We start from the raw sequence: 20,722 nt of genomic DNA, 5'->3' as shown, positions 1-20,722 counted from the left end.
GTGCAGGGCCCAAGCACTTGGGCCATCCTCCACTGCACTCCCGGGCCACAGCAGAGAGCTGGCCTGGAAGAGGGGCAACCGGGACAGAATCCGGCGCCCCGACTGGGACTAGAACCTGGTGTGCCAGTGCCGCTAGGCGGAGGATTAGCCTATTGAGCTGTGGCACCGGCCTCCCACTGTTATTGTCATGAGCCTGATGAGCAGTTGAAGATGCTAAGTCTTAAGTCATGAAAGTCACTATGACTATTTGTAAGTTTTAGAGACAAAAACTTATTAAAATGAGTTCTGCCAACCTGAAATCCAACAAAAGTACAAGGATGGGAGTTTAACAGAGCAATTATGATGTGTCTGTCCCACATCAGAGGACCTGGGTTCAGTTTCTGGCTCCAGCTCCTGGTTCCTGCTTTCTGCTAGTGCACACACTGTGGGGGCAGCAGTGATGGGTCAAGTAACAGAGTTCCTGTCACCCACCTGGGGGTCCTGGATTGAGTTCCCAGTCCAGTCCCCCCCCTCCCCAGCCCTGGCTGTTGCAAGCATTTGAGAAGATGGGAATTTCTTTCTCTCTCTCTTCTATCTTTCTCTCTCTCTCTCAATTAATACATGAAAATCTTTTTAAATGTGCAAAGACAACTTTTTTGTTGTTAGGATACCTAAGAACCTGTTCTATGCTGGGAGCAATGCACGTTAGTTCATTTATTTATTTTATTTTGGGCAACTGCTGTATAAAGTTTTCTTTTATAGATGAAGAAACTTGAAATGCTACAGGGTTAAGTGACTTCTGAGGGTCACATTACAAGTAAATGGCAAAATAAAAAATACTGGGATTCTCTGGGCACAGGCTGGGGGTGGGGGCCGGCAGCCTTCTGGTGTAGCAGGTTAAGCCACTGTCTGTGATGCCAGCATCCCATATGAGTGCCAGTTCATGTCCCGGCTGCTCCAGTGCTCATCCAGTTCCCTGCTAATGGCCTGGGAAAAGCAGCAAAAGATGGCCCTAGTGTTTGGGCCTCTGCCACCCACATGGGAAACCCAGGTGCAGCTCCTACCTCATCCCTTTAGCCTGGCCCAGTGCTGGCCATTCTAGCTATCTGGGGATTGAACTAGGAAGATTCTCTCTCTCTCTCTCTCTCTCTCTCTCTCTCTCTCTAACTTTCAAAATGAGGCTTTTTCAAAAGTGTTTATAAGTCTGACTGTTAAGGTCCTGGCTTTCCTCTATAGTACACTGCATCTCATTGATGCTTGCAAGTTATAAGTGTCTTCCTTTCAGATGAGAGTTGGCATATGAGAGATTTGTGTCACTTGCAACAAGAGAGAATATTCTTAGTTTCCTAAAACTGCCAGCTAAGGAAAGAGAAAGCAGTCCTCTAAGATAGATAGAGTTTTCTATAAAAATAAACAAAGGAGTTTTGTGCCTGGTTAAAAAAAATCTCTTCCTGTCCGTGTTTGAAAGGTGACCTTTCTGATGCGGCACTGCGAGTGGAATTCATTCTGTAGGATGGGAGTGGGATTTGGGGAGTATGCTGGGAATGACTGATGAATCCATGCCCCTTTTGTAAGTGGCTTGTCATGTTACAGACACTGCAGTGCTGATGTCACAGAGAATGGAGAAAACATAAACGATGGGTATAGCAATGTACCTATTCAGATTCAGTTTTGCCGGGAATGACAGAAAACCCAAATGCTAATGATTCAGACAAGAAAGCGTTTCATTTATCATGCATGTTATTAAAGAAATGTGGAGTGGACGGCAGGGATTTGAGGCAGTTTCAAGATGGTTGAAGTTGCTGGTCTTTGGTTTTTATTTTGTCTTCTTATCCTTAGTTCACGGCTTTCTGCCTCATGGCGCCAGCTGCTCTCATGTTAGGATTCAGCCTGTAGGGAGGAGAAAAGGAAGGACCAGAGCACATCCCCACTCCCTTTACCACACCCATGGGAGTCACCTGTGACATCTCTGCTTAGACACGGTTAGTCAGAAGTTAGTCACTTGTGTGGTTGTAAGAGAAGCTTAGTATTATCCTAGGTATCCAGAGCCCAACCGAAAGGGATGTGTGTGTGTGTGTGTGTGTGTGTGAGTGTGTGAGTGTGTCCGGGGTGGGGATGGGGTTCTATCAGTAGGGGAGAAGGGCAAGACAGACACTGGGGGAAACTGGTAAAGACTGCAGTAGAAAGAAAGAAAAGGAGTTACCCCCGCGGTGTGCAGAGACGGCTTCTGTTCCAGTGTACCCTGTGTGTCCTTTGTCTAGGACAGAAGTCCTGAAACACACACCTAGGTGTAGGTCCTCAACTCTTCCTCTGAACACCTGATTTTGAGTGAATGATAAAAATCCATAGGAGCCCACATCTTTGCAAAGAAAAACAAAGACAGCCATCAACCTTTATATTTGCTGCTTTGCACGTTGCTTTGCTACAAATAAGATCTGCCTGTGGAATGAGATCTTTCATAAATTGCTACTCCAGACCTGCAATTACTTTCAGCAACTTAGGACTTCCATACGGAAGTCTAAGCTCCCTCACAGCCATGCAGATCCCGCAGAACAGACATAAATGTCAACATGCTTGCGGCCTTTCATCAACGTACGCCCTGGGAATCTTGTCATGCCTGGGAAATCAATAACTGAGCACATGGGGGATGTGTAGGGAGCTGGTGGCTCCTCAGCTGTCTTTGGCCACAGTGCCACTTCCTCTCAAGGAGCATGGAAGCAATAATCCTAGCAACTTTTTTTTGAATGCCAACCCCCTTATGTGTGCCATGACACAACCTGAAATGAAGCTTTGTCCACTCCCATTGTAGAGATGTAGAAGCTCAGGGATGAATTCACGGAACTTTGCCAAGATTTAGACTTGGGTCTCATGGTCTCTAAAATCCGTATTCTTTATCACCATAGCCTTGTACCTTAAAAAAATGCAAGGATCTGTTTTGTGTTTCTTTTTGTGTAATAACCTAAAGAAATTGGAGAGTTGACTTTTCCTGGTACTTAGAGTTTTGCAGGCATTCCTTGGTGTCTGAGGAGGATTGATTCCAGGAACCCCTGCTGTTGGATACGAACATCCATGGATGCTCAAGTTTGTCATTTAGAAAGATCTCCGTGAGTGAGATCCCAGCGGAAAGAATGGGCCATCAAAGAAGGAGGGACCTTTCTCTGAAGGGAGGAGAGAACTTCCACTTTGACTATGGCTTTATCTAAATAAGATCAGAGTGTGTGAACTCAAGAGGCTTCCATGGCCTTGGCAGCTCATGACAAGAGTCTGGGGTGATTACTGACACCATAAATAAGAGTGTCAATGGTTAAATCAACAACGGGAGGCTGGCGCCGTGGCTCACTAGGCTAATCCTCCACCTGCGTTGCCGGCACCCCGGGTTCTAGTCCCAGTTGGGGTGCCAGATTCTGTTCCGGTTGCTCCTCTTCCAGGCCAGCTCTCTGCTGTGGCCCGGGAAGGCAGTGGAGGATGGCCTAGGTCCTTGGACCCTGCACCCGCATGGGAGTTCAGGAGGAAGCACCTGGCTCCTGGCTTTGGATTGGCACAGCGCGCTGGCTGTAGTGGCCATTTGTGGGGTGAACCAACGGAAGGAAGACCTTTCTGTCTGTCTCTCTCTCTCTCACTGTCTAACTTTGCCTGTCAAAAAAAAAAAAAAAATCAACAACGGGAGTCACTGTGTACTTACTCCCCATGTAGGACCTCTGTCCTTAATGTGTTTTACTATGCAAATTAACAGTAAAACTACTACCCAAACAGTACTCTGTACTTTGTGTGTCTGTGTGGGTGAAGTCTGTTGAAATCTTTACTTAGTATAGTAAGTTGATCTTCTGTATATAAAGATAATTGAAAATGAATCTTGATGAAGAATGGGATGGGAGAGGGAGTGGGAGATGGGATGGTTGCAGGTGGGAAGGAGGTTATAGGGGGAAAAGCAGCTATAATCCAAAAATTGTACTTTGGAAATTTCTATTTATTAAATAAAAGTTGAAAAAAAAGTTTAAATTTCAATGGCATAGCATTTGCATATTACCTATACAATCCTCCCATATACTTTTTTTAAAGATTTTTTATTTACTTATTTGAGAGCTAGAGTTCCAGACAGACAGAGGGAGAGACAGAAAGTTCTTCCATCCCTTGGATCACGCCCCAAATTGCTGCAATGGCCGGAGCTGGGCCGATCTTAAGCCAGGGGCCAGGAACTTCTTCCAGGTCTTCCACATGGGTACAGAAGCCCGAGCACTTGGGCCATCTTCTACTGCTTTCGTAGGCCATAAGAAGAGAGGTGGATCGGAAGAGGAACTGCTGGGACATGAACCAGTGCCCATATGGGATGCCAGCGTCACAGGCGGAGGTTTAGCCTACTATGCCACAGCACTGGTCCCCCTCCAATATACTTTAAATCATGTCTAGATTATTTCTGCTATCTAACACAATGTAAATCTGTGTCAACAGTTGCTATATTGTATTGTTTAGGAAATAATGACAAGGAAAAAACTGTACATGCTCAATGCAGATGCAATATATATTTTGAATATTTTTGAACTGCAGTTGGCTGAACATTCACATGCAGAACGCAACGTCGACAGAGGGATGACTCTGCCGGGGCTCCCTTGACGCTATCACCGATTGTTTCCTGAGTTATAGGTAAAGCCCCATTACAAGGAGCTGTAGGAAATCTCCCTGCTTTAGATCTGAGCGGATTTGGAAACCCTTTAGAGCTGAGCTGGTAAGGGAGGTGAGTTGTAAAGAGCTAGAGCTGGAGGCCTGTTCTGTGCCGGTCACTGCTTTCAAAGGCCTGGGACAGGGAGCCTCCTGATCCATCCAGGGGAGGGGAATACAGTTGCGACCAAAGTCTTCTTAAAATTATAGCTGCACCACTGAGGGCACGGCCAAAAAGTGGAACCGGTTCTTAGGAAGGGCTTCATGGCCTTGAGTATTCAGTGCCCTCTTCATCCTGTTTCTCTTCCCAGGGCAAGTGTTGGGGGTCCAGAGCTCCTTACCTGCTGGAGAGCTTTGGTGTCTGCAGAGTGAGCTGGCACCACACACCACAAGGGTAGGTTGTGGGCCGCTTGGATCCACATTTTCCAGAGCTTGATTGTAGTTGCCACCTTTGGCCCCTCTTGTGTCACTTAGGGTGTCTTCAGGTCCAGGTCGCAGAGAGCCAAACCCAGCCTCGCTTCCCACTGAAGTTCGTTGGCTCCCACAGCTGGAAAATCTGGTTGGGAAAGGCTATGATGTTTATTTGTTTCATTGGCACAGTAGGACTTCACCAAGTGCACTCTGACTTTTGTGTTTGAACCTCTCTGCCCTGTTTTTGCAGTCAGCTTCATTTTATAGCTGTTCCCCCTCCCCGCCCCACATACCTGGTGGGTTTCTAGACAACTCCTCATCACCATGGCTTCACATTTCTTCCTCCCCTCCAGGCAGAGAGGAGAAAAGGCCACTTCCAGGGCGTCTTTCAGAAGATCCAGGAAACTAGTTTTCCAGTCATCTTTAGAAAATTTGCCCTGGTCTCATTGGCTCAGAGAAGGTCTTATGGTTATCCCTGAGCTAGTCTGTGAAGCCGGGAGGTAGGTTAATGCAAATTAACCTGGGCTGCACCACAAGCCCACAGCCAGCCAAGCATTCCCAGAAACACCTGGGCTTTGCAAGGGTTGAGGGTCTCTAAATAAAGAAGTCCAGGTTGCTACTAAAGGAGAGTGGGGTTGGGAGAGCAACTTCAGTCCCTATGAAGCTCTGCCTGCCCTGAGGGTCAGCCCCTACCCACCCCCGGCAGCTCCCAGGAACTGGACTTAGCTTCGCTCACTACTCTTGGAAGGCTGCTGACCCCTAGTGTCTGAGCAAAGCATTAGATCTACAATCTCAAGGCTTGGGTTTAACTCCTCTCACATGGGGATTCCAATAGCTGTGTCACCTTCACATGCAATGAGGTGTGCAAAATAGAACATCTGGAATTGCTTTAAAGAATAAATGAGTTGGTTGGCCAGCACCGTGGCTCAATAGGCTAATCCTCCGCCTTGCGGTGCCGGCACACCGGGTTCTAGTCCCGGTTGGGGCGCTGGATTCGGTTGCCCCTCTTCCAGGCCAGCTCTCTGCTATGGCCCGGGAGTGCAGTGGAGGATGGCCCAAGTCCTTGGGCCCTGCACCCGCCTGGGAGACCAGGAAAAGCACCTGGCTCCTGGCTTTGGATCAGTGCGATACACTGGCCGCAGCGGCCATTGGAGGGTGAACCAATGGCAAAAGGAAGACCTTTCTCTCTGTCTCTCTCTCTCTCTCACTGTCCACTCTGCCTGTCAAAAAAAAAAAAAAAAAAAAAAAAAAAAAAAAAAAAAAAAAAAAGAATAAATGAGTTGGTGCTGGTGTTGCAGCACAGTGCGTTAAGCTGCCACCTGAGACTCCAGCATCCCATATGGGTGCCAATTCAAGTCCTGGCTGCTAGTGCTTGGGCCTCTGGAACCCCACATGGGAGACCACAAAGGAGTTGCAGGCCCCTAGCTTCAGCCATTTGGGGAATGAACCATCAGATGGAAGATCTCTCTCCATCTTTCCTTCTCTCTGTAACTCTGCCTTTCAAATAAATAATTTAAAAATAAATATTTAAAAAAAAAAAAATAGGGGCTGGTGCCATGGCACAGTAGGTTAATCCTTCACTTGCAGCGCTGGAATCCCATATGGGCGCCGGTTCTAGTCCTGGCTGCTCTTCTTCCAATCCATCTCTCTCCTATGGCCTGGGAAAGCAGTAAAAGATGGCCCAAGTCCTTGGGCCCCTGCACCCACGTGAGAGACTAGGAAGAAGCTCCTGGCTCCTGGCTTGAGATCGGTGCAGCTCCAGTCTATTGCAGCCATTTGGAGAGTTAACCAACGGAAGGAAGACCTTTCTCTCTGTCTCTCCCTCTCATTTTCTGTAACTCTACCTGTCAAATAAATAAATAAAATATTAAAAAAAAAATAAATGAGTATAGGGGTGGGCAAAGGTACAGCGGTTAAGACACTGCTTAGGACATTTGAGTGCCAGCTTTGCTCCGTAATCCAGCTTCCTGGTAATGTACACATGGGAGACAGTATTGATGGCCTGAGTATTTGGGTTCCTGCCCCTCATGTGGGAGACCCGGATTAGCTCCTGGCTTCAACTTGGCCAAGCCCTGACTGTTGCAGGCATTTGGGGACTGAATCAGCAGGTGGGAGATCTCTGTCCCTGCGCCCATACTCTCTGCCTTTCAAATAAGTAAGTAAATGAATAAATTTTTTTTTAAATGACTTTAATTTGAAGTCTCTCCAAGTCACTTTAAGATCACGTATGCAGGCTTCCTGTGCCTTTGCTGACCCGCGTTCCACAGTACTCTCTGTAGCCCTTGTCCCACCTGTAACTAGTCATCCAGGTGCATCTTCCTCCCCAGATGGAGGTGTGCTCTCAGAGGGTGAAGGCTGGGTGCTAAGCACCCAACTCCTCCACGCTTAGTGAGCACTTGCGTAAGAGCCCAGCTGCTGCTCAGCTCACCTTTCTCCTTCCTCAGCCACTGCTTTCACTTATAAGTATCAGGTCCATCAGCCTGATTGTATTCGCAATAAGAAAACTCAGCAAATCAATTGTTTTGAAAGTGCATGTTATACAAATATGAAACTGTTCCAGCAGCCTGCAATGCACATGTCAGCAGCTGTTTTGATATAGTGCAATAACCACAGTCTGGTCAGATGGCAGAGAAAGCACTCATTGTGCAGGGCTTTCTGCTTTAACAAGATCAACGCGCATTGCTACTTGGAGCTCTACCTTGAGCTAAGCTAGAAGGGCCCTTCTTTGGACTGTGCCATTGTAGTAACAAACAGGGCTTTTCATGTGCTTTGTGACTTGGGTTGGGGTAGAGAAAAAAGGCAGGGACATGGTCATTATCACATAGAATGACTCTCGAGAGAATAAAGTTTTCGTTTTGTTTTGCTTTCAGTTGACTACTGATTGGAGCGTGTGATGTGGCAGCTCTCGGGCTGGTAGGAAATTTGCATCAGTCCAGGAGCAGACAGGAGCTGCATTAGCCCTGCAGGGCACCAGAGGACAGATAGGGTTTCTCGTCTGGAGTCTGAGGGTGAGTTGTGGGTAACTGCGGCAGCGCCAGCTGTGGAAGGGACGACAGCTGCTGGGGTTTGGCAGACAGAGCTGTGAGGTCACGCTGGGAGAGGAGGCACAAACCTTCTTCCTCCTCCCCTTCTCAGAAAGGAGAAAAACCAGCAAGGAAGCAACACAGCGACCAGGTGGGCATGGAGGAAATGACTGATAGAATGGTGTGGCTTGAATTTCCTGCATCTGCCCCTGAACTCATGAACTAATATAGTCCCCAGTCATATGCTAATTGTACCAAGAAGGTAGAGATGTAACCCAGTTATGTGAGCGGGAAAGCCTTTGAGAAGGGATTGGCTTGGCTTGGCTTGGCTTGACTTGGCTTGGCTTGGCTTGTTAGCATAGAGCCCTCATAGTTTGAATCCTGGTGACTTTATAAAGAGAGACAGAGATCACATAGACAAGTGCGTGCCCTGTCACTTGCCACGTGATAGACTAGGCCACATCAGGACTCCACCAGCAAGAAAGCCGTCACCGGGTGAACCCGAGAGGCCCTCAGTCTTGGATTGTGGACGCTAGGACCATGAGTCAAAAGAATCCTCTTTCCTTTCTGAAGGCAGCCTTCCTCCTCCAGTAATTTGTTATAGTTGCAAAAAGCTGGCTACTACACAGAGTGACTAGAAAAAAACAATGACTAGAAAAAAAAAAAAAAAACAAACTGTGACATTGTGTCCTAAAGTATTGTGTCAGTTTTGCCAACCTGATGTTTTCTCTCACTTAAGTAAACTAAATGCTGTTCATTATCAAGATTATCATTGTTACAATTTTGGTATTTTGTAAAGAATAAATATATGTTTTATTCAGTAAACAAATTTTATAGTTTGACTTTGGAGTCCTCTTTTGAGATAGGTAGCTTTCCTGCATAAATCAAGATTTTATTATTTTATTATTTCAGTCGTTGTTTAATGGAGATTAAAAAAAAAAACTACTAAAGTTGTAAGCCACTTAAAAGTTGCCAGCCGAGCACAGTTGTCAGTGTGAACCACATCACCTGTTATGAGCAGTATTGGTGCTTCAAGGAGGAAGTGATGGAAGAGGCTCCATATTGGCTCAGTCGCACTGTCAGACCAGTGATGGGATAGTAATGGATGACCCGGTGCTCCTGCAGCCTGCCTACCTGCAACCAGCTTTCCTCCCCTCCCCTCCCCTCCCCTCCCCTCCCCTCCCCTCCCCGGCAGAGTTAGACAGTGAGAGAGACAGAGAGAAAGATCTTCCTTCCATTCGTTCACCCCCAAAATGTCCGCTACGGCCAGCACGCTATGCCAATCCGAAGCTGGGAGCCAGGTGCTTCTCCTGGTCTCCCATGCGGGTGCAAGGCCCAAGGACTTGGGCCATCCTCCACTGCCTTCCCGGGCTACAGCAGAGAGCTGGCCTGGAAGAGGAGCAACCGGGACAGAATCCGGCGCCCCAACCGGGACTAGAACCCGGTGTGCCAGCGCCGCAGGCGGAGGATTAGCCTAGTGAGCCACGGTGCGGGCCACAACCAGCTTTCATATATATATATATTTTAATTCCACAGAGGGAGCACACCATTAACAGAGGCACTGCAATGCCAGGTTGATGTGTGAAATGGATAGAGATCCCTATTCCATCTCCCTGCTTCAAAAAGCCATTTAAAATACTGTTCTCAGAGACAGGATATATCTGATATTACACTGGATGGAGCAACAGGTACACTTGGTCTTAGTAAGAAAGCCAAGTAGCAGTGGCCAATGTCTTTTTCACCCTCTTCTCTTTTTCCTCTTCTGGCCATGAAGGAGGTTGACATGTGACCATGAGGGCAAGTACCTATGCTAGGGATAGCTGAGACAAAGATAGAAGCCTGGGACTGTTATGACTGCAGATACACACACACACACACACACACACTGCCCTGGACTTGGCTGCCTGTAGACTCTTATTACATGAAGATAATATGTTCATTGTTTTCTTTTTTTAGAGATAAGAGAAACCAATAGAGGGAAGGGAGAAGGGTAGGACAGAGAATTTGCCCCCATCTGCTGGTTTACTGCCTGAATGTCTGCAACAACTGGGGCTGGGAATGGAATCCAGGTCTTTATGTGGGTGGCAGGGACCTAACTATTGGAGCCATCACCTGCTGCCTACCAGAGTACCCGTTAGCAGGAACCTGGAATCAGGAGTAGAAACGGGCCTTGAACCCAGCCACTCTAACATGAAATGTGGGAATCCCGAATGACTAACTCAAGCTTTCTAATTTCTTAACAGCTTTACTGAGATATTATTTGTGTACCAAAAATGTTACTTGTCTTAAGTATGCAATTCAGTGATTTGTGGTACATTTGCAGGGTTTTACAAACACTAGAACATTTTATTCCCCAAAAGTATCCCTGCTACCCATTGGTGACAAATTCTCATTGCCTGCCCGCTCCCAGTCTCAGGCAACCACTGATTGCTTTCTGCCCATACATTTGTGTTTTCTGCACATCTCATGTGCAGACTGATCATTCCTAACCCCAAATACAAAATCTGAAGCTTTTGGGATGGTGACATGACACTCTAAAGGTTTGAGATTTTTGAAGCATTTCCGAGTTTTAGATGATGGCTGCTTTGTCAATAATGTCTGTGCAAATACCCCAAGCTCCAAAAGTTTAGAAATCCGAAACAGTTACTATGGTCCCAAGCATTTTGGATAAGGGATACTTGACCTATCACTGAAGTCATAGAATATGTAATTGTTTACATCTGACTTCTTTTTTTTTTTTTTTTTTTTTTCCGCTATGCTGGCATTGGAGGCGGTGGCTTTACCCGCTGGGCTGCAGAGCTGCCCCCTTAACCCACTTTTATAGCCATCACTCTCATGTGTTTTTTTTTTAATTTTTTAAAAAAATTATTTGACAGGTAGAGTTACAGACAGTGAGAGAGAGACAGAGAGAAAGGTCTTCCTTCCATTGGTTCACCCCCCAAAATGGCCACTATGGCGGGTGCTGAGCTGATCCAAAGCCAGGAGCCAGGTGCTTCTCCTGGTCTCCCATGTGGGTGCAGGGCCCAAGCACCTGGGCCATCCTCCATTGCCCTCCCGGGCCACAGCAGAGAGCTGGACTGGAAGAGGAGCAACCAGGACTAGAACCTGGCGCCCATATGGGATGCCAGCGCCGCAGGCGGAGGATTAATCAAGTGAGCCATGGCGCCAGCCCCTACATCTGACTTCTTTCACTTAGCCTTTTGTCTTTACTGTTATCTCAGGAGTTTGTTCCATATTACTCCATTGCATGGCTGTACCACATTTTGTCTATTCGCTTACTGGTTGTTGAGTGTGGGTGGTTTGCGGTTTTGTGGATGTTATAAGTAAGGCTGCTATGATTGCACACAAATCTTTTTACAGGCAAATGTTTTCATTTCTCTTGAGTAGATACAGAGGAGGGGAATTACAGGGACATTCGGTAATTTTCTGTTTAGTTTATTAAGAAAATATCCAACTGTCTTGCAAACTAGCTATACCATCTTACATTCCCACCAGCAAAGTATGAGGGTTTAGTTTTTCCATACCTTCAGCCATGATTATTTTGTCTTTTTGTTTATACTTTTTCTAGTGGGCATGAGGTGGCATCTCACTGTAGCTTTAATTTTCACTTGCTTTCTGACTAATAATGTTGAACATCTTTTTCTTTTAAGATTCATTTATTTATTTGAAAGGCAGAGTAACAAAGGGAGGGGGGAGAATGGGGAAGGATGAGAGGGAGGGCAAAGCGGGGAAGAGAGAGGGTTGGGGAGATAGAGAGAGATATCAATCTTCCATTGGTGGTTCACTCCCCAAATGGCCACAACAGCCAGGTGTGGGCCAGGCTGAAGCCAAGAGCATGGAACTCCCTCCAGGTCTCCCATGTGAGTGGCAGGGGCCTACGCACTTGGACTGTCTTTTGCTGCTTTCCCAGACTGTTAGCAGGGAGCTGGATCAAAAGTGGAACAGCCAGGTCTCATATGGGAGGCCAGTGTCACTGCCGGTGGCTGAACTCTGTGTCACAGCACTGGCCACTGAGCATCTCTTCATGTGCTATTCAGGTTTCTTTGTGAAAGTGTCTGCTCGACTGTTGCCCGTATTTAACTGGGCAGTATGTCTGATTGTTGATTTGGAAGAGATCTTATAACTTACGTCTGGGTACAAATCCTTGACCAGGAACAAACTTATGTTGATTTTCTCTGGAAAATATACCTTTGGTTTACTTTGCATTTTTTTAAACTTTTTAAAGCATGGACGTTTTTAGTTTTGAGGAAGTACATTTTTTCAGGTTTTTTTTTTTTTCATGAATCCTGCTTTTGGGGTCCAGAACTTTTCTGTAACCCAAGATCACAAAAACCTGTGTTCTTCTGTAAGTTTTATAGTGTTAGCCTCTACATTAGGTATATGATTCATTTTGAGTTCTTTTCTTTTTTGGTACGAGGTATTGAAATTCATTTCTCTGCATGCAGACATCCAGCTGTTCCTATACCATCTGTTTAGAAGACTCTCCTCTCCCCATTGAATTACCTTGACACCTTTGTCAAAAATCAATAGGCTATAAATGTAAGTTTATTTCTCGACTGTCAGCTCCATTGATCTTCATGTCCACCCTTATGCCAGCATCACACTACCATAATTAATGTAGTCTCATAGTAAGTCTTGAAATTGCAAAGTATAAATTTTCCAACTTTATTCTTTTTCAAGATTGTTTTTGTTTTTCTGGGTCCTTTGTATTTCCTGTGCATTTTTTAGGATCAGTTTGTCAATTTCTGCCCAACATTCCACTAGATTTCTTTAAAATATTTATTTATTTATTTATTGGAAAAGCAGAGAGAGAGAGCGCAAGCTGTCATTCATTGGTTTACTTTACAAATGCGTGCAACAGCCAGGGCTGGTGCAAGCTGAAACCAGGAGCTGGGGACTCAGTCTGGGTCCCCCATGTGCTGGCAGGGACCTGACTACTTGAGACATCACCTGCTGCCTCCCACGGTGCATAACAGCAGGAAGCCAGAATTAGGAACACAGCTAGGGCTTGAACCCATGTGCTTCTACATGGGACGCAGACATCCCGAGTGGTATATTAACTTCTAGGCCAAATACCCACCCCGCTGGAATCTCTGTAAGAATTGTGCTGAATCTGTAGATTAATTTGAGGAGCATGGCTATCTTTCAGCCCAATTACTTAAAACTTAAAAAATTCTCAGCAGCGTTTTATCTTGCACTTACCTTTTGAAGCTGCCAAACTGAAATTCTGACACACTCTTAACTGGATAATAAAATGGACAATACAAAGAAATGGAGGTCGACTTAATATTCATATATGGCAGTTTTATGTGGAGAACAAAGGCTGTATTATATAAACAAGCAGCTTCACAGTGGAGAAAATGGGGAAAAGTGAACTATTATGGTGTGGGGAGCAACTTGGACTAGACTAAGTTACTGGAATTAAGACTTATTCTATGCATCTGCTCTCCCACAATATGGCGCTGGGAGAGGAGTAAACAGCTTCTACACAGCTGCCTCTCGCCAACTTGACAAGCTGCAGGAGCTGCTCCTGATTGGAGGAGAGCAGTGTACTCGGCGTGTGGGTAGCAGAGTTGGGATTGGTGGAAGAGGACTATAAAGGAGGAGAGAGACGGCATGCACCAGGAACATCCGAATAACATCTGAGCAGCCCCTGAGAGAGCCGGCCGGCGGTGTGCCGCTCCCCCGTGGAAGTGGGGAAAGTGGCAGGGGGTGGAGGGACGGCAGCCAACCCGGGAAGAACCAGCAGCAAACCCGGGAAGGGCCGAGCAGACAGCTCAGGGTCCTGTGTCGTTCCTCCACGAAGAGGGGGAGCGACATTATGGTGCACATAACACAGGCACACTGAGCCCAAATGCACCTTTCCATACCATTATAGCACCCTGTGCATGTGAGCCAATAACCCAGCATCACCCAGATCAATAATCAGTGTAATTCATTAAAATTAATTGTAGGGGGGGACTGGCGCTATGGTGCAGTGAGTTAAGCCATGGCCTGTGGTGCCGGCACCCCCTATAGGCACTGGGCCTGGCTGTTCTGCTTCCAATCCAGTTCCCTGCTAATGTCTCTGGTAAAGTGGAGGATGGCTCAAGTCCTTGGGCCCCAGCACCTAAGTGGGAGACCCAGAAGAAGCTCCTGACTCCTGGCTTCAGCCTGGCCCAGCCTGGGTCACTGCAGGCATTTGGGGAGTGAACCAAGAGATGGGAGACCTCTGTCTCTCCCACACTCTCTCTCTAACTCTGGCTTTCAGATAAAAAAAAAAAGAAATTGTCACTTCTGTTTATATATGTTTATATATGTTGGATTTTCCTAGTACTGTCAGCATAAGGAATTTATACACAATTTCACACATAGTGGCCTAGTATTTTTTCCCTGTGATAGGTGTCTGTTTAGTACTTATTGCTTTTTGTTTTTTTTCAGTTTGCCAAGTATATTCAGTTCCCTGTCTTACTGCTCTTTTTTTAAAGATTTATTTATTTTTTCAAAAGTCAGAGTTACAGAGTGAATGAGGGAGGGAGGGAGGGAGGGAGGGAGGGAGGGAAGAAGGGAGAGAGAGAGAGAGAGAGACAGTCTTCCATCCACTGGTTCACTCCCCAATTGGCCACAATGGCTGGAGCTGCATGGATTCTTCCAGGTCCACACTGGTACAGGGGCCAAGGACTTGGGCCATCTTCTACTGCTTTCCCAGGCCATAGGAGAGAGCTGGATCAGAAGTGGAGCAGCCAGGACTCAAACCAGCACCCATATGAGATGCCAACGCTGCAGGCCAGGGCTTTAACCTGCTACGCCTCAGCACTGCTTGCCCTCCTCCCGTCTTATTGTTCTAACAGCAACACTACTAGGTCTTGGGTAAAATGAGAGTTTTTATTATTCTTGTATTAAAAATGATGAGATGAATATTCACAGAAATTAAATGATGTGTTTAATTTTTGTACATCTGTCTGCAGCAGTTCTTTGCTTTAAAATGTGGAGCTCGGACTTCAAATCCCTTCTTCTTTTGTACTTCCACAGTGACTATTGACCACTTTCTTAAGCCGTGCAGGGCACAAGGGAATAGAAAACTTTTGGAGGGAGGCTTTTCAGTGTGTATGGGGATATAAAACCCATACTCATGAAACACACTGAAGCTAAAAGTAACATAACAGCACCCACCACCCAGAGACCAAGTTCTGTTGGCACCTGTAGGAGGCAGACAATGATATGGACCTGAGGGGGAGCATGACCTGAGCCATATGGAAGAAGATGCTATCAGACAGCTCACATCCGGGATACTCCCTCTCCTGGCTTGGGGAAGGAAGGGCTTATTCCTTCAGCTGCTGGGAATGTTCTCAGTGAGACCCTTGTCAGGATTGCCTGGGCCTAAGGAAAGCTACCCGGCCCAAGGTGGTGTGCCCTTGTCAGGTGCAGCCCTTATCCGGGGACTGGTTGATGCTGTGCCCCATTTTCCCTTCTTGGGTCAACACTGAAGGGCCAGCGTAGCTCCCCACTGGATCTGCAATCCTTGCTTTGTACCTGCAAATCAGACTCCAGCGCCACGCTCTGCCCTGTCCCCCTGCCTCCCTCACCCTCCCCCACCCCGGCCAGGTGTTGATTCCCAAAGCGCTCCCCCTGTGTGTTTTTTTTTCTTTCTTCTTCTTCCTTTTTTTTTTTTTTTTTTTTTTTTTTTTTTTTTTTTTTTTTTTGGCCAGGCAGAGTGGACAGTGAGAGAGAGACAGAGAGAAAGGTCTTCCTTTACCATTGGTTCACCCTCCAATGGCCTCTGCAGCTGGCGCGCTGCGGCCGGCACACTGTGCTGATCCGAAGCCAGGAGCCAGGTGCTTCTCCTGGTCTCCCATGGGGTGCAGGGCCCAAGGACTTGGGCCATCCTCCACTGCACTCCCTGGCCACAGCAGAGAGCTGACCTGGAAGAGGGGCAACCGGGACAGAATCCGGTGCCCCAACCGGGACTAGAACCCGGTGTGCCGGCACCGCTAGGCGGAGGATTAGCCTAGTGAGCTGCAGTGCCGGCTCCCCCTGTGTTTTAATAGGCTTCTCTGCCTGTGTTTTAATAGGTTTCTTTCCAGGCAGCAAAAACTGTGAACAGTGGCTGAGGGGCAGAAGTCCTCTTGGGGGTCTAGCAAAGAGGAAACTGAGTGAAAAAAAAGGGGGGGGTGCAAAGGAGGATTTTGAAGACTGGAAGACTTTGTAAGACTCAGTGAGGGGTCAGCCTAGGTGGGGAACGCCCCGGGAAGCTGGTGTGCCCCACTGTGCTGTCTGGGTTGCTGAGTGAGAATGTCGGAGGTGACCTCGATTCCCGTGCCAAGCGAGTGTGTCGCCCGTTAATGAATGTTTATTGCTGTCTTGTCGCCAGTCCTGTGAATCATCAGGCCCCGAAGCCAGCAAGGGACAATCTGATTTTAGATTTCCTCGCCACCTTTGTGGCTGTGTGACTTTAGAGCTTCCATTTCTCATTGGGAAAATCGGTGTTTTGAGGACAGAAATAATCCTAATTTCAGGGGCTATTCCCTAGAGTTGTGGCTGAAGAACTGTGGGCGACACTGGGCTAAACTAAGTTGAATGAGTTTCTTTGCTGTAGGAGTTCTGCCTTCCGTACACTGCTGTGACTTGTGACTCTCAGGCTCACCTTGCACCTCCAGGGAGAGTTCTCCTGCTCCCAGCACCTGCCAAGGATCATCTAACAGGCTTGCGTCCTGCTGGAATTATGTTGAGAAGGCCTGGCCTGTCACACAGTAGGCAGCTGACAGGTGTCAAGCTGATCTCCATTGTCACTGTGTTCTTAATGAGAGAACTTAGTCTTGGCCCGCGCCGCGGCTCACTAGGCTAATCCTCCGCCTTGCGGCGCCGGCACCCCGGGTTCTAGTCCCGGTCGGGGTGCCGGATTCTGTCCCGGTTGCCCCTCTTCCAGTCCAGCTCTCTGCTGTGGCCAGGGAGTGCAGTGGAGGATGGCCCAAGTCCTTGGGCCCTGCACCCCATGGGAGACCAGGCGGAAGCACCTGGCTCCTGGCTTCGGATCAGTGTGGTGCACCAGCCGCGGCGGCCATTGGAGGGTGAACCAACGGTAAAGGAAGACCTTTCTCTCTGTCTCTCTCTGTCTCTCTCTCTCACTGTCCACTCTGCCTGTTTAAAAAAAAAAAAAAAAAAAAAAGAACTTAGTCTTACAGTAAGCTGGGATCTCCCAGAAACATGCCAATACGTCCCCCTGACTGCAGAGCTTGAAATTCCATGTGGTTGTGCTTATTTAAATTTGGCAACGAATAATACACCTCAAGGATGCCTCCAAATCACGTATCCAAGACCCATCCATGTCTTTTAAAGAGGGAGACCGTCTCAAGCCTGGAGACCGGGGAGAAGCCTGGGTTCCCAGGGCTCTCCATGGGACCAGCTGTGGCTGTCAGCACGCTGTGTGGAAGCATACGGTGGCTGCCAGGAACTAAAAAGGTTGCCGCAGCTGTGTCTGCCCTGGGGGAGCAAGGAACGCGACTGCCGTGCGGATTTGTCCCTTGACAGCACTGCCATCTTCACCGGAGGCCAGAGTTAAACGTGACTTATCCACCCCTTTCGCTCTGGAAGGCAGGCCAGGAATGGGGAACGCACCTGAGCTGTGTCGAGCATGGCACCCCAGCCTCAGCTTCTCTGGCCTGTCTGTGCCAGCCCCTCCACTGCGGGCAGTGGTGGCAGCCTGCAGGCGCACGCCCGTCATCCCTCCCTGCTGATTGTTCCCCAGAGCCATCACCAAGTCTTGACCGTTTTACCTTCTAAATGTGTCTCAACATTTCCCCGTCTGTATGGCAGACACCTTCCCAGTTCTACTGACACTATCACCTCTCACCTCTACCGCTGCAGCCTGTCCCTCTGGTCTAGCAGCCTTTAAATCCCTGCTGTAGTCTGCCTGTCTGTCCGCCTATTCAGGTGTGACCCCTTCCCAGACTTGCTGGGAGACAAGCCTGCACTCCCAGAGGTAGCATCCCAGGCACCCCTGTCTGGACCTACTCTCCTCTCGTCTCATTTCCTCCACTCCCTTGTGCTCTGACAGAACCAGTCTGCTAAACTGCTCACTGATGCTGATCCTAGCTTTCAGGGCTGGGAAACTATGCCCTTACAGAACCTCTGCCTCAGTGTTCTCTCCACCCCATCCTCACCTGCCCACGTAACCCCTGCTGATGACTGAAACTTGGCTCAGCCATCACTTACCCCAGAAAATTTCTCCTGATCCCTCCTCCCCCAGGCTTGATTAGGTACCCTCGCCAATTATATTAAGAATCATGATATAAATAAATGATATAAATATGTGAAATATAGTGCGATGTGCATGTGTGTGCATGTGTGTCTGCATGCGCACATGCCTTGAGAGTGGCTATGTCTTGTTTCACTTTTGTACTCCTTGCACCTGTTACCATACCTGCTTTATCTGAAGCACTCAACAAATGTGTAAAGGAATTAAACATCCACAATGACAGAAACCCAGCTCCCGGTGGACTGTCGGCGTCAGGACAGAATTCTTTTTCCAGATGACAAACGATCGCCGTGCCTGGCTGGTGAGGCCCAAAGGGAGAGAGCAAGCAGCCCGGCGTTGCCAGTGAGAGCAGTGCTGGGTGGATTCTAATAACCTCCATGTCGTCCAGAGCAGTGTGGACACCGAGTTGTTATCTGGTTTCCGGTGAAAGAAAGGTCACTCTGAGAAGTGCTTAGCTGGGTTTAACGTGATTGTCTCCCTTTTGTGTGGCCTTTCTGTGTGTCAGCCTGCGTCTGCACCTCTGAAGATGTCTTTCTGAATGTCTGCCATTGGGTTCGGTTTCCCTTATAGTTTTCTAAGAAAAGAACATGTTCTTACTACAGATTTGATCAGAATCGAGTTAAACCGTGTGACCCCGTGGTGAAGTGCTGATTCAATTAACGTCTCCCTGAAAGCTCTCCTGTGACGGCAGAGGAGGAATCGCATGTCACTGTCACCTGGTTAAACTCCTGCTGTGCTTGTCACTGTGTCCTTCCCAGTACCGCATTCTTTTTGTTTTGCTTTAAAGATTTTATTCACTTATTTGAAAGAGTGACAGAGAAAGGGAGAGGGAGGGCCAGAGAGACAGAGATCTTCCATCCACTGGTTTACTCCCCAAATGGCTGCAACAGCTGGGGTTGGGCCAGGCTGAAAGCAGGAACCCAGACATGTGCGTGGCAGTAGCCCAAGTACTTGAGCCGCCACCTGCCGCCTTCCCAGAAGCATTAGCAGGGAGCTGGATAGGAAAGAGTATCCAGGACTTGAACCACAGCCTGTATGGGATGCTGGCATACAGAGACAACTTAACCTGCCGTGCCCCCATGCCAGCCCCTAGTCACAGGTTCTGAGACTCATTATTGAATGGCCAGAGACATGCCATTTCCCAGTGCACACGTTGTTTTGCTTTTCTGTCTTATACCTATCTACCTGGGCTGCGTGCGGTGTCCAAGAACCCAAACTTAAAGTACTGTGTGGTCCTCTCCCACTCAAACTGTGCTAAGATAGACCTGGGAGTTAAGCAATCAGCGAACAAGTACCTCTGTTATATTTTAAATGTGGCAAGTGCTGTAGGAAAAATCAAACTGGGTCGGGATGGGCAGTGTAAGGACAGAGAGAGGCAAGGAGGAGGAAGTACATACAACTTGACACAGGGTGGCCAGGGAAGACCTCCCACTTAAAGCGACACTGAGGAGAGATGGGAAGAAAGTCTGGGAGCAGTCACAGAGACATCTGGGCAAGAGACATCTGCAGCTGAGTGCGAAGGCCCTGAAGAAACGATTTCACTTCATCACGGATTAAGAAGGCTTGTGGGCAGGGCTGAGTCTGGAGAAGAGCAGGTCATTTTGGTGCTGGAAGACCAGTGGTATAGGTCCCTGCAGGCTCTTAGCGGGACTGTGGCTTCTATTCAGTGATTTGGGGGCTGCTAGAGGATTCTGAGCAGAGTGGAGAGGGAAGTGTTGGAATCGTTATCTTTCCAATGAGGTGCTCTGGCTGTTTTGTTGGATAAGCCAAGGTAAAGGGCAGGAGCAGGCAGTCTGGATGGAAGACCTTAGTGGTAACCCAGTGAAAGTTGATGGGGTGGTTCAGAGCAGAATAATAACAGTGGAGGTGGGACAAAGTGAGAACATTCTGGATAGTAAGATTCAGCCAAAAGGATGCCCTGATAGGTTGTGGGACCTGAGAGTCAGGGAACAAAGTTCACCCTCAGGCTTTATTTTTTATTTATTTTTTATTATTATTTTTTTTTTTTATTTTTTGACAGGCAGAGTGGACAATGAGAGAGAAAGAGAGAAAGCTCTTCCTTTACCGTTGGTTCACCCTCCAATGGCCGCCAAGGCTGACACACTGCAGCCGGCGCACCACGCTGATCCAATGGCAGGAGCTAGGTACTTATCCTAGTCTCCCGTGGGGTGCAGGGCCCAAGTACTTGGGCCATCCTCCACTGCACTCCCTGGCCACAGCAGAGAGCTGGCCTGGAAGAGGGGCAACCAGGACAGAATCCGGTGCCCCGACCGGGACTAGAACCCGGTGTGCCAGCGCCACAAGGTGGAGGATTAGCCTAGTGAGCCGCGGCGCCGGCCACCCCCAAGCTTTAGGCCAAAACAACTGGAAGCACAAAGCTGTCGTTTCCTGAAATGGGGAAGGCTGTGGGTATAAGAGT

General features: G+C 47.9%; 1 protein-coding gene, 1 long non-coding RNA gene and 1 other non-coding gene across 9 annotated transcripts in view; 1 reads left to right on the top strand and 2 right to left on the bottom strand.

Moving 5' to 3' along the window:
* The window catches only part of SCHIP1 (schwannomin interacting protein 1), a 686,877-nt gene that overhangs the window by 586,271 nt on the left and 79,884 nt on the right, over positions 1–20,722 (top strand). The window lies entirely within an intron of this gene.
* LOC149127091 (uncharacterized) lies at positions 1,352–9,193 on the bottom strand. Its single transcript, XR_016233230.1, has 3 exons — positions 5,340–9,193; positions 4,977–5,191; positions 1,352–1,869 (listed from the first exon to the last, which is right to left on the bottom strand). It is a non-coding gene; the product is annotated as an uncharacterized LOC149127091 (long non-coding RNA).
* LOC127483009 (U2 spliceosomal RNA) lies at positions 9,606–9,793 on the bottom strand. The gene has a single exon (XR_007909000.3). It is a non-coding gene; the product is annotated as a U2 spliceosomal RNA (small nuclear RNA).

This window comes from Oryctolagus cuniculus, chromosome 4 (genome assembly GCF_051225735.1).
Source record: "Oryctolagus cuniculus isolate XC-2025 breed Fujian yellow rabbit chromosome 4, ASM5122573v1, whole genome shotgun sequence".
NCBI classification, from domain to species: domain Eukaryota; kingdom Metazoa; phylum Chordata; class Mammalia; order Lagomorpha; family Leporidae; genus Oryctolagus; species Oryctolagus cuniculus.
This window is presented reverse-complemented; position numbering and strand designations above follow the sequence as displayed.